Source organism: Dasypus novemcinctus, chromosome 4 (assembly GCF_030445035.2).
Source record: "Dasypus novemcinctus isolate mDasNov1 chromosome 4, mDasNov1.1.hap2, whole genome shotgun sequence".
NCBI classification, from domain to species: Eukaryota; Metazoa; Chordata; class Mammalia; order Cingulata; family Dasypodidae; genus Dasypus; species Dasypus novemcinctus.
In genome coordinates this window covers 131659023-131677117 of record NC_080676.1, presented here as the reverse complement: position 1 = coordinate 131677117, position 18095 = coordinate 131659023, and the positions used below count along the sequence as shown (strand labels likewise).

The window sequence follows — 18095 nt, the reverse complement described above, 5'->3', positions numbered from 1 at the left end:
TTTCTTGGCAATGTTTATTTTGGTAGTGTTCATCTTTTCCTTTTTCTTTGTTGTATTTCTCAAAAAATCAAAGTTCTTACTTTTAATGAGATGGAATTTCTTAATCTTATGCTTTGTAGTTAACCTTGCTGTCTTTAGAAAGTATCTTCCCTACTCTCAGTTCATAAAGATATTCTTTTACATTTTCTTTGAAAAAATTAAAGATTTGCCTTTTCTTCTTATAAATTTAATGCCTCTGGAATTTATTTTTATATAGTACGCAATAAGGATCCCATTTTTTTTCCCCACATGGATAAATGATTATTTCACATTGTTACTGAGTAATTTCTCCTTTCTTCAGTGATATGTCATGCAACTTTTGTCATAGATCCTGTCCATATGTGTATGGTCTGTTTCTTTTCCACCCATCAGTTCATCTGGTCTCTTTTCCAGGATTATAGTAGCTTAACTACTAGAGCTTTATAATAATTCTTGGTGTCTGGTAGAGCAAGTCCCTCACCGTATTCTGTTTCTGATTGAATGGCTCATCTGTTATGGCCTTTGCTGCTCCATGTATATTTTGGAGTCAACTTAGAAAAATTTTTGGATTTTTTCCCTAATTAAAAGATGTTTTTTAAAGATACTTATTTTACATAAATTTTACATAACAAAGGAAGGGAATTCCCATATGCCCCACTCCCTACTACTACCACACTTTCCTACTTCTACATTAGCAATATCCTTCTTTAGTGTGGTACATTTGTTACAATTGATGAATACATACTGGAGCATTGCCACTAATCATTGATTGACATTTATATTGTAGTTTACACTCTGTCCTGCACAATTTTGTAAGTTATGACAAGATATATAATGGCCTGTTTCTGTCATTGCAGTGTCATTCAGTACAATTCCAGTGTCCCCAAAATGTACCCATATTACACCTATTTTTCCCCTCTCTCTCCCCTCAGAACCTCCGGTGGCCACTGCCCCCACATCCAATGATAAAAGTTCTTGCATTGCTAGAATAACAATAAGTCTATATAGTAAAATAACAGTAAGCTACTCTGTCCATCCTTCATTCCCCAGTGCTGAGGATTCTGGCATGGTGATGCTCACTCTGCCTCTAATTGAGAGTGGGCTTAGATCCCATGGGGCAGATGGATGGGACTGTCTTGCTTGCAGGTGTAGACTCTCTCTGTTCCTTGGTATGGTTATTGTCCATCATCATTTCCTTAGTAGTTGTCCTGGGTGAGTACAATGATTTGGAGAGTAGGTGTTGCAACTCTTTTGAGATTCAGGGCCTGATTGGTACATGGGAAGCCCAAAGATTTGAATCTCTTGGACATAAACCTATCAACTCTAGTACCAACTATGGGTTCAAATATAAAGAACAAAAGAGCCATATATAGGGAAACCACAACTGAGTCAAACTCTCTCACACTGGGGACCATAAATTCCAAAGTAGGGCCACTGGCACAGTGCCAAACTCCAGAACTGTCAGCCCTATAGTCTCTTGATCTCTCCAGAGCCCTCCAGAGCTTTACTATTTGAGGCAATATTTTTTGTTGTAGCCAATGAGATCCTGCTGAGAAGAGCATAAGGGTAACCCCTGAAATGTCCTCCCGAATCAGTTGAAGTCTCTTAGCCATATAAACTCATTTGCCTTTACCCTTTCCCCATTTTGGTCAAGGTATTTTTCCAGTTGCATTGCTAGTTGGTGTTTGGTAGTAATCTCTCGGTGCCTGGGAGGCTCATCCTTGGGAATCATTTCCCATGTGGGGGGCAGTGGGGTAGGGGAAGAGATAGTGCATTTATATACGGAGTTTGACTTAGAGACCATATTTGAGTAACAAGGATGCTCTCAGGTGGTCACTCTTAGGCAACCTACAACACTAGCCTAAGTGTCAATATCAGAAGAAAAGTTTCATAAGTGCAATCATCAATATCAAGGGCCTGTCAGTGGTCCATTTTCCTTCATTAGTCACTACCCCTGTACTTGGGGTATTTTTACTGTCCCATTAGAGAATGTGGCAGAGCTCTCCAGGATAGGAATTGGATATTTTTTCAGTTATTATATGGACCTCTACTTACTGTGACAATGTCCCATGAACACTTGAAGCCTTTTATATGCCTAATAGGTATGCCCCAGGTTAACCTCCTCCTATGCAGCCCCCATCACTGATACCCTGCCCCAATGATCTTCCCCTGCCACAGTTGTAACCCTTTTGTGATACCTTTTGTATTTTGATTGACATTGCATTAAATCTGTTGATTCAGTCTGGGGAGAATTGTCATTGTCTTTCTAATATGAACATAGTATTTCATTGTATTTTTAAAATTTGTATTTAATATCTTCCACACAAACACTTGACACATTTTGTTACTTTTATTGTTTAGGTCATTTGTTTTGTTGTTAGATGTTTTTAAAATGTTATTTTCTGCTTGTTACTGTTGTGTACAGTGAATTGAATACCAACATATCTGTTGGGATAACATAAATGTGAGACATGCTCAAAAGCAAATAAGTAAAATTAGAGGTCCAAGTTTTTACCTTAAAATTACTTTTTTTTCCAAAAGATTTTATTTAATTATTTCTCTCCCTCCCCGCCCCCCGGCCCCCATAATTGTCTGCTCTCTGTGTCCATTCATTGTGTGTTCTTCTGTGACCCCTTCCATCCTTATCAGCGGCACCGGGAATCTGTGTTTCTTTTTGTTGCGTCATCTTGCTGTTTCAGCTCTCCGCGTGTGCAGCACCATTCCTGGGCAGGCTTCACTTTTTTGTTTTTGCGCTGGGCGGCCCTCCTAACTGGGCACACTCCTTGCGTGTGGGGCTCCACTACGTGGGGGACACCCCTGCGTGGCACTTGCATGCGTCAGCACTGTGCATGGGCCAGCTCCACATGGGTCAAGGAGGCCTGGGGTTTGAACCTCAGACCTCCCATGTGGTAGGCGGGCGCCCTATCCATTGGGCCAAGTCTGCTTCCCTTAAAATTACTTTTGATATTTTAATAAATACAAAGTGTTTGGTCACCTGAAGTCTACTTTTGTGTTCTTCAAAGAGTAAATGTAATACGTTAGGTTTGTCTAAAGTTATTATTATAAATAAACTTATTTTATATCATACTCATTTTAAAGCAATTTTTATTTATGAAGGGTGTGTATTTTTTTTACTGCTTTACTGAGGTATAATTTACATGTCATACAATTTGCCCATTGAAAGCTTTTACTTTGATTTTTTAGACAATTTGTACAAATATGCGAACATCGCCGCAGTCCAGTTCCATCAATCCATTGAAACCTCCCATGCCCAGTTGCAGTCAGCCTCTGCTCCTATTTCCTGCCCTAAGAGGTGATCTGCATTCTTTCCCTAAAATAGAAGTTTTATATAAATAGAACCATACAGCATGGAATTTTTTGTATCTAGCTTCTTTCACTAAGCATTGTGTTTTTGAGGATCAACCTTGTTGCATGAGTCATTAGTTCATTCATTTGTATGGTTACCACATTATGCTTTACTTGTTGGTGAATGTTTGGTTGTTTACTTTGTTTGGCTGTTTTGATTGATGCCATTGCCATCATTTGCATGCAAGTTTTGTGTGAACATAGGTTTTCATTTCTCCTGGGTAGGTAACTTTTGGAGTACAATTGTTGGATTATATAGTAAATTTATAAGGGTATGTTTAACTTTTTAAGAAACTGTCAGACTGTTTTACAAAGTGACTATTCTGTTTTGCATTCCTCCCAGCAATGTGTACAATAGTGTGAAAGTTTCAGATTCTGCTTTTCTTCTACAACCTTTGATTTTTTTCAGATTTCTAAAATTGTTGTTAAACAGCTATTCTAGTCTAGTGGGTGTGTAGTGGTATTTCATTGTGTTTTTTTATCTGCATTTGTCTTACAGTCTCATGAAGATGGTCTGAATGTTATCAATTTTTAGCCATTTTATAATTACGCTGTTTGTCGTCTTAATCTTGAATTCTAAGGGTTTTCAATATATGTTGGATACCACTTCTTTATCATGTACATGATTTGCAAATCTTTTCTCTCATTCTGGGTCTAGTCTTTTATCTAAAAGATGTCTTTTGAAGAATTTGATGTAGTGTGATTTTCAATTTTTTAAAATAGATTACACATTTGTTGTCCTATTTGGGTAATTTTTGCCTGAACCAACATTCCAAGATTTTCTAGGATTTTAGTTTTAATTCTTACAATTAGACTCTGATCCATTTTGAGTTAATACTTTTGAATGTTATGATGACATCAATTCATAGATCACAGTTTGTAGCATTCTTAAGTGTAGTTATGGTTACTTGTTCCAGTCTTAAAATAAAAGGGAAGAAATGTAATTGAAAGCTGACTAATTAAATTTGACTTGAATTTCAATGATTTGATAGGTAGTGTTGACAAGGGGAAACATGGCATTGCCTTGGATATGATTTCAGAGGTTGGGGGGCTGTAAATTTAGGAAATTCCCAAGGTTGCTGCACTTTCTAGTAGGGAGAATAATGTGGTTGTAAATATGGTTATTTTCTAATTCACGTTTCAGTCACATTTTCTAGTTATAACTAATGGAGAAAAGTGATTTCTCCCACCCTCCTTCTCTTAGAAATCCTATCAGAATTTATAGTCAAGACCTGATTTGAGTGCAAGATGTGTAATTTGGGGCATGCCACTGAACCAGCCCTACTTTGGGACTGTTTCCCTTTTATAAAATGGGAAAAAGGCTTTCTCTGCTTATTTCACTGAATTATGAAGATCAAATGAGGTCATGTCCATGAAGGCACTTTGAAACTGGTAAAGCCTGTGGCTTTGCCCAGTTCATCCTGTCAGACCTGCCCCTTCTCATAGCCACCTGGCCCTTTGCTGGTGGGAATGGCATGGTAGCCCAGAACTCTTAATGTGCAATACCTCTTAGGAATGTTCATTTTGAACTTGCTCTAGGAGTGGGCAGTCTTAGATTGGCGCTCTATTTTAAAAAAAAAATTTACATGTTTTTTTTTTTAATGATGAAATATAAATCAGAGAAAAAGAGAAATCACCTCTAAATCCAGCAATAACTAATGCATTTATTTTTGTGTAATTTTAAAACAAAATTTATACTAAACATAATATTCTGTTACCTGTTCCGTATACCTTTATTTTCATATAGATTTTTTAATGACTATATAGTATTCTTCCATACAGTCTACCATAATTTATTTAACTAGTCCCACATTTAAAATTTTGATATTTAATGGCTGTTTCTAACTTTCTGCCATTGGAAATAATGTATGTAGTGGACATTCTTATGGCCAAATACTTGTTAATAACTTTTTCTTTTTCCATTACAATAAATCTTAGACTCAGGATTGCTTCATCAAAGGTCATATAATATTTTAAGACTTTAGACTTTTTTAACAGCATTCTAGAGATGTAATTGGCTATAATAAACAGCACATATTTCAGGTGTTCAGTATAAGTTTTGACATATGTATAAACCAAAGGAATCCATCACTACGATTAAGATAATATTCCTTTTTAATCTTCCTTCCTTTCCCTTCCCACCTCCATCCTCAGGTAATCACTCATCTGTTTTCTCTCATTACAAATTAGTTTGCATTTTCTATAACCTTATGCAAATTAATCACATCCTATGTATTCCATTTCGTCTTAACTTCTTTGCATTCAGCAAAATTATTTTGAGTTTACCCGTGTTTTTTGTATCAACAGTATATTTCTTTTTATCACTGCATAGTAGTATTACATTTTGTGTGGCTATATTACAGTTCATTATTATGATGGGTATTTGAGTTGTTTCCAGTTTTGGGCTATTATAAATAAAGTTGCTATGACTAGTCATGTTCAAGTCTTTGTATGGACATAGACCATTTGATATTTATTAGTGAATTTTGTACTGAAAAATTGTATAGGTGGTATTTTGAAATTGAAAAAGTTTAATATGAGAAAACTATCAGAAAACTGTAGCTATCATTTTCTTTTTTCAGTTTTTTAAAAATTTAAAATGTACATTTTGAAGGATCTAGATTTTTATAACTTATTTAAATTGACAGAACTATTTAAGAACTTTGAAATTTACAAAGGTTAAAAAGCTTATCCGAGCAACTATCAACCTTTTCCACAGTTTATATTTTTGAAGCGTCTTCTTCTATCAAGTAAATGTATTGTCTGGAAAACAAGGATCTCTTGCTTTCTTTTAATTAACTAGTATTTATACACAGTTCATATTTCCCTTTCAAATGACTACATCTACATTGAACTTGAACAAGAAAAGGTACTGGGATATGCTTACAGAACTTAACAAAATATATTCCGAAATGATTTGGGAAAGACGCCAAACTATCTTTTTACTGTTTTTAAGATGCACACTAGACTGAAGAAGGACCAGGGAATCTAAAGACTTCAGATGACATTAGAGCTACTTTTCAACAGCCTTCTCAATTTCGTTTCTCAGAAAGCAGAGGCTCAAACTTGGAGACAGACGGTGAGCGTATTTTTCCTGACTGAGTTTTTAAGTCATAATCATAGTAATTGTAATATATTTCAGATCATTCTTTCTCACAAATTAGCTTGTAATCACCAGATGTGTATTTGTGCTTTATCTGTGAAAATTATTTCATTAGGCATTGTGGTAAAATGCTTAAGATACAATCCTATGGTTAAGGAACTTACAGAGAAAGAGTAAATGGTAGGTAAATCAATGTAATCAAACAGTTGGAAGAGGATAAAAATGCAATAAGAAAGGCACAAAAAATATCTTTGAGATTCTAAGACCCAGATTATTCTGTAAAGAAAGATTAGGAAGCTTGAAAGAAGAAATGCTTTTGTGTTAATGATACTTCTTTTTCACACAAAACCAGAGAATATGGGCAGAATTAATAGAAAACCTGAGAAAGCAATCTTTATTTTAGATAAAAGTCAGTTACTGTTTTGAAGGAAAATATAGACATGTTTGGTTATTTGGGTTTATTATAGTGTAGCCCAATGGTACTATCTAAATTATGCAAAGAGCTTATCTTTTATAAGGCAAATAGTATATTAGCATTTCTAAAAAAAAAAATTTAATTAACACAGTAGGTGGGTGGTAAAACCGAAAAGTTAATTCTACTTGGATTAACAGTCCTGTCCTGTTTTCTAGTATAGCTACAGTCTAAATGCATTTATCATGTCTTAACCTCTTATATCTTATGCTGTTTATAACGGGACAAAAACATTCCAAGTAAACTGGGAAAAGGCACAGTGATTGATTATCATGCTTATAATTAGTCCTGAAGAGTTCACTTTCAATTAACTAACTGTAAACTCCAGTTGGAAGAGAGCGAACAGATACAGAATCCTAAAATGTGTGGTGTTTTAATTGATCATGATGTTTCAAAATGGGGATAGCAACTTTGAGCCAAATTTATTTTCTACCTGTACATATAATATAATTGGCACAATGACAATACTAACTTCTTTTTCTTGACTATATGATTAAATTCAGAAAATCTTATGTTTTTATTTTAGTCACTCTGCTTAAATGCTTGTTTTTTCTTATAATTACACCAAGAAAATGTTTAAAACATATTTATTAAGTAAAAAGGCTGTGAAAAATTATTGCTAATTATTTGATTATTAGTCATTCTTCATGTACCTTTAAATTGGGATTTAAAACAATAAGACTTATTTGTAATTAGTAAAAAGGTCTTCCATCCAAGTAGAATTATGTGTTAATGACTGTTTGATAATCTAAAATGTTTTATATTTAATGAAACAGTTGCTATTGAACTCCATATCTCAGCTTTTAATGTTGGTAAAGTCAAAATGATATCCATGCTTATTCCTGTAAATCCCATGGTTTAGTTTGTTGTTTTTCTTAACTTGTCAACACCCCTATTTTACCATGTAACCAGAATGGTAAGCTATAACCGCTTAAGACACTTGGATGAATAAATTGTAGTTAGCCACCTGGTAGATACACTTAGCCAATAAGTTGTTCTTGGAACCTGATCAAATTTAGATCTTTCTTACAGATAAAGAAGAAAGATTATTTAGAATGTACATGAACAACTTTGAAAGCATATAAAAATGAATTATTAGTGGTAATTTTCCATATCATTCACATATATTCAAAAATGTTTCAGGATTTTAAAAGTGAATATGAAAATGTGTGTTTTCTAAAATATTTTCATAAACAATTCTTCTTGAATGAGGAGCCCATGTCAAATAAATTTGAGAGATGGTGGGTCAAAGTATATAATTTCCTTTCAGTAGGTCTTCCATTTGCCAGTGGACTATAAATCTCCAAAAAAAGCATCTAATAGATGACTTAGGAGACTTGTGTTCTGCAGAATACAGTTGAAAATACTGAAGGAATGTTATATATTTCCTTAGGTTTTATTATTGTATCTTGAAAATGCGCATGTTATATTTTAAGTATAATAACTCTTTCTGAATGAAAACATTTGATTAGGAAAAAGAATTTGATTAATCGATTACCGCAAGCCATATAAAGTATAAAGTGCTATAAAGCTTGTTAGTATCTCAAGCCAGATTTCCATTGCTCACTTGCTAGCTACCCCTTGTGAAAGAAGTACAGTCATCCAATGTAGTAGTAACTAACAATAAATTCATGCTTTATTATATTTTATCTGACTCCATGTATTTTCTGTACTCTGTTCTCAGTGTGTAATATTTATTAGCTAATTTTGATAAAAATTGATGATTATAAACAGTGAATATCTTGGATATAATTAGATAATTGACTATAAATCAATTTATCTGAAACATTTTACATATGGTCATTTTCCCCACTAAGTAAAATTTTTGTTATTATGTCTTATGCTTTTTCACTGGGGAGAGTTTATATTTTTATCTAGTTTGATTAAGTTGTCAGTGACTATTTTAGCAGATGTCTTAAGTGTTAAAACTTTTATGTCAGATAAATAGATACAGAAAGGTATCTTGTATTAAGAGATACAATGATTCAGTTGGTTCAGACAGGTTGGGTTACTGTGGCAGTTTGGTATTGTTTATGAATTCCAAAAATAGATATTGGATTTGGTTTGTAAACTGGTCTGTTCCTCTGGGCCTATTAGATTGTATTCAGACTCAGAGGTTTCACTTTTACTTTATTAAGATTTGGGCTTTTATTTGACCATGTCATTCGGGTGACTTGGTTTTGAGTCCCCTCCTACAGCTAGTCTACAGCTGTGGGCTATATAAATGGGATGCTCAATCAAAGATGGAAGAAAATTCACAGAGAAGGAGAAGAGAAACACTTCTCCATAGACGTGGCCTGGCAAGAGAGATGAGCCTGATAGTCTACAGGTGACCTTGTGGAGTGACAGAGCCTGGAAAGAAATGAGCCCTGGGGAGAGCGATGAGCCTTATGTCAGCCCACAGCTGAGATCGAAAGAAGCTGGGACCATGGAGCCTTAAGAAAAAGGAGGAAAGCTGAACCCTCACAGACATTGCCCGCCATCTTGTGTCAACACAAAGCCAAAGACTTTGGGTGAGAAAGTACCTCTTATGGTACCTTGCGTTGGACTCTTTAGGGCCTTGTGACTGTAAGCCTCTACCCCAGATAAATAGTCTTTATAAAAACCGGCAGAGTTCTGGTACTTTGCGTCAGTACCCCTTTGGCTAATTAATACAGTTACCCTAATGGTCTATATAGAATGCCTTCTCCAAACCTTATTAAGTAAAATATTACTCAAAATAATATTTTTAGTTTAAGAAATAAAACTTTGTAAGAAAACATTTAAATTTCCACACCAAGTTTTCAGTGGGAGCATGGTGTTGGTAAGACCAAGATCAATCCATATATTCTTAGTTGGAATTAAGTGCCATAAACTGTTTTGGCTGTCTCTGTTGTTTGCTTGGCTTTATGGACAACCTGGTCAAAAAATCTGGATGCTAGGCTCAAATGAAGCATCATTAGTCTCCAGCGTTGTTTCTGCACACTTTTTATTCCCTTTCTCATAGATAGTGTCTTAGTTCAGAGCCTTGTCAATTTGTACTTGGAGCTCTTACACCCCTGAGCCTCATTTCTGGTCCCTGTCCCAGGCTCTCACATAGCCACCAGATCTTCCTTTTAAGACTTGAGTTTGCTTGTGTTACTTCTCTGAGAAAAGAATAATTCAGCAAACTGGCAAATTAGAATTGATTGAGGAAGTTACTTTTTTATGTTCATTTATCTTTATAGTGGAAAACATTATGATAATAAAATTTCTTCTGAATTTGGTATTCCTAAATAATTGATTTTCCTTAACTCTTTTTCTTACAACCTTAATTGATGTAACTTTCATCATTTTGGAGGGAAAGTCCCAACTCTGCCCAGCCTCTTTACTAATTCAGGGGTTTTTTTTTTCTCTCTCATGGAAGGTTTTGAATGAAAAACATTAAAATAATTTTAAAATGTGTCCATCAAATGCCAGTTCACTTGCTCTTCTTACACTGACCCTCGTCTTTTTCTCCTGAATTAACTCTGGTGAACTTGATATTCTCCTTGATCCCCTGCTATAATTGCCCTTCAAATGTGGCCTGTGGTTTGTACATCTGAAATTGGTATAATAATACAGTAGAGTTCATTATGAAATTTATTTATGTGAGTAGAATTTCCACATTCTGAATTGGAAATATACTACTAATGCTCAAACCATGTTTATTTACTTATTTTTTTTGCATTTGCTTATATCAAGATTCTACAATCTGTACAAGCTTCTAGTTTGAAGCTTCCTCTCTGTGTGTTTGCCTCCTTTCCTGTACCTTTCCACCCTTCCTCCTCTTCTCCCCTCCCCCACTGCCCATTTGGAACCGTCCCTAGAAGTTAGAGCTTCTAATAATAACTGTGATGAAGGACCAATTTTCGTTTGTTTGCTTTCATTTCATTTTTTTTAGTAAATTGTTTTTATTGTATTTTAAAAGATATAACAGATTGGAAGTTAAGAAAAAAGACGTACAAAATAGAAGTCCAAATCTTTCATCATAAATTTAACAGACATTAAGTGACCTTGTTAAAAATCTGTAAAAGTTTCTAATTACTTCTTTGAGTAGATTATTCAAAGTTTCTAGTTGCTATGCTTCCTTACTTTGGTTGCCACCCCCCCCCCCCCACATACACACATACATTGCCTAGAGAATGCATTTAGCTTCTTTTCCAGTTGGCAATGCCTTGATCTTATGAAAGTGTCAGTTCTTTTGCCACTTCTGTGGAAAGCCTTCAGTAAGAAGTGTTCCTGCTTTCTTTTGCCTTCTCCTTACGAATTTGCTTTTTCAAGCTTTCTCCACTTTGTCCTGTCTTCTTTTATGTTGCTGGTTATATTTTTCCTGATAAGATGGTGAGCCCACTGAATGTGGCTTTAATTATCCTCCCATCTTCAACTAACACAAAGCTGCTCCTTTATATGTAGTTTTGGAATTGTTATTTCTTATACAATAAATTCAGAAAAATAGTGATGTAAAGATGGAAGATCTTTAGTCTACTAATTGGCTTTTATAGAAGGTCATTCATTCTTTTCCCCATCTGGCTTTCAAGATATTTCTGTCTAGAGAACAGTATTTATCTGCATAGTTAAAGAGTAAACTCTTGAAAATTAGAAAGTAGGGCTTTTGTTTGGAACTAAAAACCAAAATTTTACTTCTTCACTCTTAGTTTAATAGACCAGCAGTAGTTTTCAAAATTCCTGGCCCGTAGGAAGCTCTTCAATTATTGAAAACTCAAAAGAGCTTTTGTTAATGAGGGTCATTTAAGTTGATACCTACAATAATAGAAATTTAAACCAAGAACAAATTTAAAACATAAGAATATACAAGGAATATGCCATTAGAGAATTGCAGTTTGAAGCAACACTGAGATATTATTCCATACCTATTAAAATGACTAAAACCCTAGATAATGATAATTCCAAATGTGGTAAGGTTGTGGAACAGCAAGAGCTCTGTTCATTGCTGATGTGATTACAAAATAGCATAACCCCTTTCAAAGACAATTTGGCAGTTTCTTAAAAAGTTTAACATAAACTTAACATACGGTCCAACGTCATGAGCCTAGGTATTTGCCCAAATGAGATGAAAACACATCTCAACACAAAAACCTGCAAGCAAATATTTATAGCAACTTTATTTATAATTGCCAAAAATTGGAAGCAACCAAGATGTACTTCAAAAGGTAAATGGATTAAAAATTGTGTTATATACATACTATAGAATATTATTCAAGGATAAAAAGAAATGAGTTATCAAGCCACAAAAAGACATGTAGGAACTTTAAATGCTTATTGCTAAGTAAAAAATTCTGAAAAGGCTAAATACTATGTGTTTCCAACTAAATGACATTCTAGAAAAGGCAAAACTATTGAGACAGTAAAAAATTCAATAGTTGCCAGAGGTTTAGAGGGAGAAGGGAGAGGTGAATAGTGGGGCACAGGGCATTTTTAGGGCAGTGAAACTATTCTGTATAATACTGTAATGGTAAATACATTACATTATGGGTTTGTCAAAACCCACAGAACTGTATAACTCAGAGAGTGAACCCTGTTATTAACTATGGACTTCAGCTAATAATACTGTATCAATATTGGCTCATGAGTTGTAACAAATGTACACTAATGCAAGATTTTAAAGTTAGGTAAACCATTTGTGAGGCAGGGAGAGGTGGTACCTGGAAGCTTTCTGTATTTTCTGCAGTATTTCTGTAAACCTAAAATTTCCCTAAAAATAAAATCTATTAAAAAAATACACAAGGGCACATTTCATTAGCCAACAACACGACATATATCATATAGCTTCTAGACAACTCCACTGTACTCTGTGAGAGAAAGAGCCGAGAAAGCACACAACAATTTAGTATTATGAAAGTAGTTTTGACCTTGTTCTCCCTCTCTATGGTTGTGGGAACCCTTGGGGGTCCCTGGAGCACTCTCTGAGAACTGACCTTTAAAGAAATTCACTTGTCTAATTCCCAAAAGAAATTCTGTATTTTTATTTCAATAATGTTGTAAGCTAGTGGATTAGTAAGCTTTTTTAAAATATCTGCAAGGGTAATCATATTACCCACCCTTCTATTAATGTCTAGACATAAAGTGTGCTGGAACCTGTTACCAGCGTTGATTTGGCAGCTACAAGACAGAGATGCTTACTCAAGGAGAAGTCATTTTATTTGTGGATGCTCAGTAAGGTCATTCTGAGTTGTGTCCTGTCAGTACCCTGGCTTTCAAGTGCTATCCCTTTTTTTAATCACCAGATAGTTCTCACATAGTGTTTCTTTATTTCAGAGAATTTGGAGGCTTTGTTGTTTTCTTTGTGATTTCACAGAGTAAAGTTTACTTCTTTTGGGGAGTGTGGAGTCTTCCCTTCAAAAATCTCCTTTTTTTGACCTTCCCCTCCGCTTGCCTCAACCTGATCTTTGATGCTGGCTCTCCTCTTCTGAGTACAGTCTGCTCTCTGGCAGATACTTACTTGGCCCTAGTGACTCCTGTTCTTTTTCATTCCCTGCTCTCTTACCTTGGCTGATACTCTGTTAAATTCTTTCTAAGGTCTTAGCAGGACAACCAGTCTCCAGAGTATTTGACAACACTGTTCAAATTACATGGGTACTGGGTCTTCCCTGTGAGTGCTGGGAATGCATTGTGTATCTCTTAGCTGGATGGGAATACCAAGATGGCTGCTAGTTCAGGTTCCTAACTTACTGACGGCTCCATATTGTTTTTACTTCTGGTCTTTTTATTGTGTGATGTTGTCAGAATGTAAGCTGGAATTTGGGAACTTAGTATCATTATGAGTGATAAGCATGAAACACATAGCTGATAGAATGCCGGGTACTTTTTAATTTTTAATTCTGCATCCCAAACATAGTAGGAGCTCAGTAAATGTTTACTGAGTTAATTTTTTCCTCATTAACATTGATGAAACTCTTAGCTCCAAGCAACATTGTAGTTTAAAGCCAGATATCTCTCATAACCAAAGGAAATATACCCTCACACTGTTCTGACAGGATACTTACTGCTCTCTTACTGAGCAAAAACCCTTATCTGACACTTAATGAAGATTGATATTTGAAATGTGAAACCTTCATATTTACAACAGGATCTAGCTATGACTCTTTTTTAAAAAAACCTCTATAATAATTATTAGTTTCTTGAAACTTTGTGCAAATCATGTCATCAAGTATTCTATAAATCTAGGCTTGGGATACTGATTATTTCATCATCTCATCTTTTAAGTTGCTGTTAAATAACCCCCAATTTTCTAACACTATTTATATTATACAAAAATTGCTTTCTGAATAGTCAAACCAGACGTCATTGTTTTTCAGAGCTCTTTTTTTCTAGTCCTCCTGCCCCTGCCTTATGTGGGCCATCTTTTCTTTCCTGTGCCAACTGTTGTACAAGGTCTTCTTCCTTCCAAGCCATCCACAACTCTATGGTTTTTGTTTTTGAAAATGCATTTAATCATACCATTGCCTGTTAAACTTCACTGCCCACCTGATAAAGGTACTTCCTTGGCATGGCCTTAATTCAAAGTCCTTGGTCCCAGTTGCCTTTCTAACCTAAACTTCCTTTCTTTAACACTCGCATTCTTTCCTGCCTTTGAGAGCTGATTCTGTAGCCTACAGTGTGCTGCCTTTCTCTTCTGCCTGGCAAGAGACTGACCATGACCTGGCACTTACTTGGACTAAAATCCTAGTTATAGTCTATTCTGGGCTCGTAGCGCACCTTTTACACACTTCAGTAATAGCATTTAGCACAGTGTATATTCTGTCTCCTTTTGCACAGTGACTAAAGAAGAAATTCATATGTACTGTTCACGCTCATATGTTATCTGCTTATTACTTGCTATTCTGCCCATTTCCTATCCTCTTGAGGAAAGCACATCTGAATTCAAGAGAGTGAAATTATCGTTGTTCCTCAGCATAATCTTGAATTTATTTCATCTGTCTTTTTAAAAATAAGAGAATAGTTTGGAACCTATTGGATCTTAGTAAATTTTAAACCTTATATTAAAGAGTCATTGCAACTAATCTTGTCACACCTTATGATAGTGACAAACTAACATGTCATAAATGGGGATACACTGATATTATGATATTGCTCTTTGTTCCACTAAACTTTAAGAGCTACAACTATTTTATTCATCTCTTTTTTTATTCTCAGCACTTACAGCATGTGTTAGCAGTTCATAAATACATATTGAATTAATAAATAATATTTAAAAACTCAGTTTCTGGTTAAGTTAGGTAATTTGTACAGTTCACTTATGACACTGCTTCCTTCCTCCATACACTTCAGTCAGCTTTTGAAAGTCCATTTTGGGATCTCAGCTTGCCACAAAACACTTGAAACCTAGAACATGATTACTAATGATTACTAATTGTCATTTATATATATTTTTTCTGCTAAATCAATGAAGATTTAGTCTCATTAAAAACTGAATAAACTAGAATCGATTCTTAAAAGATGCACACTTAGTTTTGGTTCTTCTCTGTCTTTGCAGTTTATAAAAAGTGATCGTCAGTAATATCCCTGGGGGGACAGTTAGGGTAAAGAGGGTCAGTTTGGTGGATGCCAATATCTGTTCTATCATTCATTGCTTTTATACATTATTTGGACGTAATTTTTGTTGCGGTAATTCCTGGAAGGAAAGCAGATACTGTCATCTTATTTCACACATAAGAAAATATAAATCATGGAGATTAGTGGCCAGTAATGATATGTCTTCCATTTCTCTATTTTGTGAGGACAACTCATTTACAATTAGGACAAATTAATTCCTCATTACCAGGATATGGGGGCTTTTACTTTAGCAACTGGGATTTAAAGACCCATACTAATTATCACCTCTTCTTACACTTAATTTTTTGTTTGTTTGCTCTAGGGTAATTATTTTAAAATTTGCTTACTGTAGCTACCGAATTATATTTTGAGGGCATCATATTTTGAGGGCATCGCAAGGGTTGATTCTTCAAACACCCTCTGCTGGCATTAATGGGTTTTCATTTTTTGGCCCGTGTTGGAAATGCTAAAACATAATAACAGAATATCATGCTTACTTCTTACAACAAGACTAAGATTGCTTTATCTTGTTTTACCTAGGTTCATTTTCACTAGTCTAATGAATTTTTCCCCCTTAACAGTGTATCCATGACATTTAGGATTAAGGAATTTAGTAAACATATAATGCAATTTTCTTTGCCTGTTGTACTTTTAGTAAGCTATATGCAATATGCATGACATTTGTGACTTAAACATAACCAGCTAAAAGCTTATTTTTTTTTTAAAAGTTCCAGGGTTTAGAGTAATGTTGACGGAAATATTTCCTTAGTTTTTTGCCATTTGCCATCACTATGCGGCAAATCTAAAAAATACAAATAGAGCTTTAAGTTTTACGGAGTATACTAAAATATGGTAAAGAAAAGATGTAACTCAGAATTCTTTAATAAGAGCAATGGGAGGATTGTCCAGTTTTGAGAACTAATAGCTACCCTATCCTTTGATGCTTCCTTACATACTGTCTTATGCAAGCATGCTTCTAGGTAAACCATCTTTCCAGAATGCTTGTGATTTGTTCTCTTCTGCCTGGGAAGGGTTAAGAGGAGACAACATCCTGTCAAAGACCTTGTTTTTAATTTTGCTTCTCTCACTGGCACAGATCCTGCTAAGAGCAGCCCAGATTAGTTCAGAAAACCTTTGAAGAGATTTAAGATGTCCTTCAGCCAGTTTGAAGGTTTTTTGTCTTGCAAATCCAGTACAAGGGCGCCTGCAGGCATCTCGACCCTTGCTGTGCTGCTGATGCAGCTCAAGGTCACACTAACCCGCCCTGTGACATTCAACAACAAAAAAAAATTATGCGGTGAAACTGCTTCAGCATTCAGCCAACCAACAACTTCCTTTAGTGAAGAACTGAGGAAGAGGGTTCCCCCCCTTTTTCCTTTTTAGGGGCTCTGTGAATTTTTGCTGTAGGAAATAATCCCGGATTTCTGGTGTGTGTGATGACAAGGTCATTTCTTAATTAGAACACATGTAAAGAACAAGGCTAAATGGCTTCAAAACAGCTTTGTAGTTGATGGAGAAGATTTAAATTATTTAAAGAGATAGTCACCCAAGTATGATGGAAGCTGAATTCTAAAGGCATTAACTCCTTCATGGCTGTTTACTTGCCATTCCTCCATGAATTCTGTATGTTTAGATTTAGAGAGTGGCTTTATAAACTTAAGAAAATTTATAAATGCTTATTTTTTTTAAAGGATGAAACATAATTTGTAAATCAGATTCTCAGATAAACTTTTAATACACAAGTTTTCTCCCTTTGACACTTAGCTCCTGAAAATTTTATCAAATGACTTAAGAAGTAAGAATTATAAACTTTATCCCTGACAGCAGTTGATTTATTTATAATGTGTTGGGGTGAGGTGAATAAAGTGCTTCTTTATTGCCTACCTTCTAGCCTTTCTTTACTTTTGAATTTTAGAATTTTAATTGAGCAGTTTACTCCTTTAGAAATTATAGCACATGCTTCTAAATTTTAAAGAATCTGTGTAGGAGACACATCCTAATTCCTCTCTATGGAAAAAAGTAGTAATTTTACTTTAACATGGCCTTTAAGAAAATTGTTTTTGAACATATATGACTTTTTTAAAAGGCATAGTGAAACCATGTCCATTAACACTTAATAGCCATATTGGTTTCCCTCTTCTTTGTGGGGCATGTTTCTCCTTTGTTGCTTGCCTGTGCTAACTAACCAAATATGTGAGTTGGCTAGAATCCAAGTGAGTTGGCATTTTATACTTGAGATTTAATGCATATCACCTCTGCAGGAATAGAGCAGAATAATCTGACAGAGTAATTTTGTGGTTTATATTATCTTTATTTATATCATATGTAGAAGGATGTATTTCACTTATTTCTTTATTCACGGAATGATATCAGGCAGAGAAATTTAACTTCAACATGATACTAGCATAACAGTTTTCTCTGAATTCATACTTAGTTGCTATCTCAAAGAGATTATTCCCTGTAAATGTGACTGAAGTATAAACAGAGCAAGTGCTTTGATGCAAGCAGACAGTGAAAATGGACAGTATTTTAAATACTATTGTACTGATATTTTATGCTTTTATGGGTCACAGTTATAAAATT

General features: G+C 34.9%; 1 protein-coding gene across 3 annotated transcripts in view; it reads left to right on the top strand.

The window, feature by feature from the left end:
• The window catches only part of NRIP1 (nuclear receptor interacting protein 1), a 109238-nt gene that overhangs the window by 54344 nt on the left and 36799 nt on the right, over positions 1–18095 (top strand). For all 3 annotated transcript variants that reach the window (XM_058296105.2, XM_058296104.2, XM_058296106.2), the window contains exon 3: positions 6341–6463. The gene's annotated coding sequence lies outside the window, so the exon portion shown is untranslated. The remainder of the gene's footprint in view (positions 1–6340; positions 6464–18095) is intronic.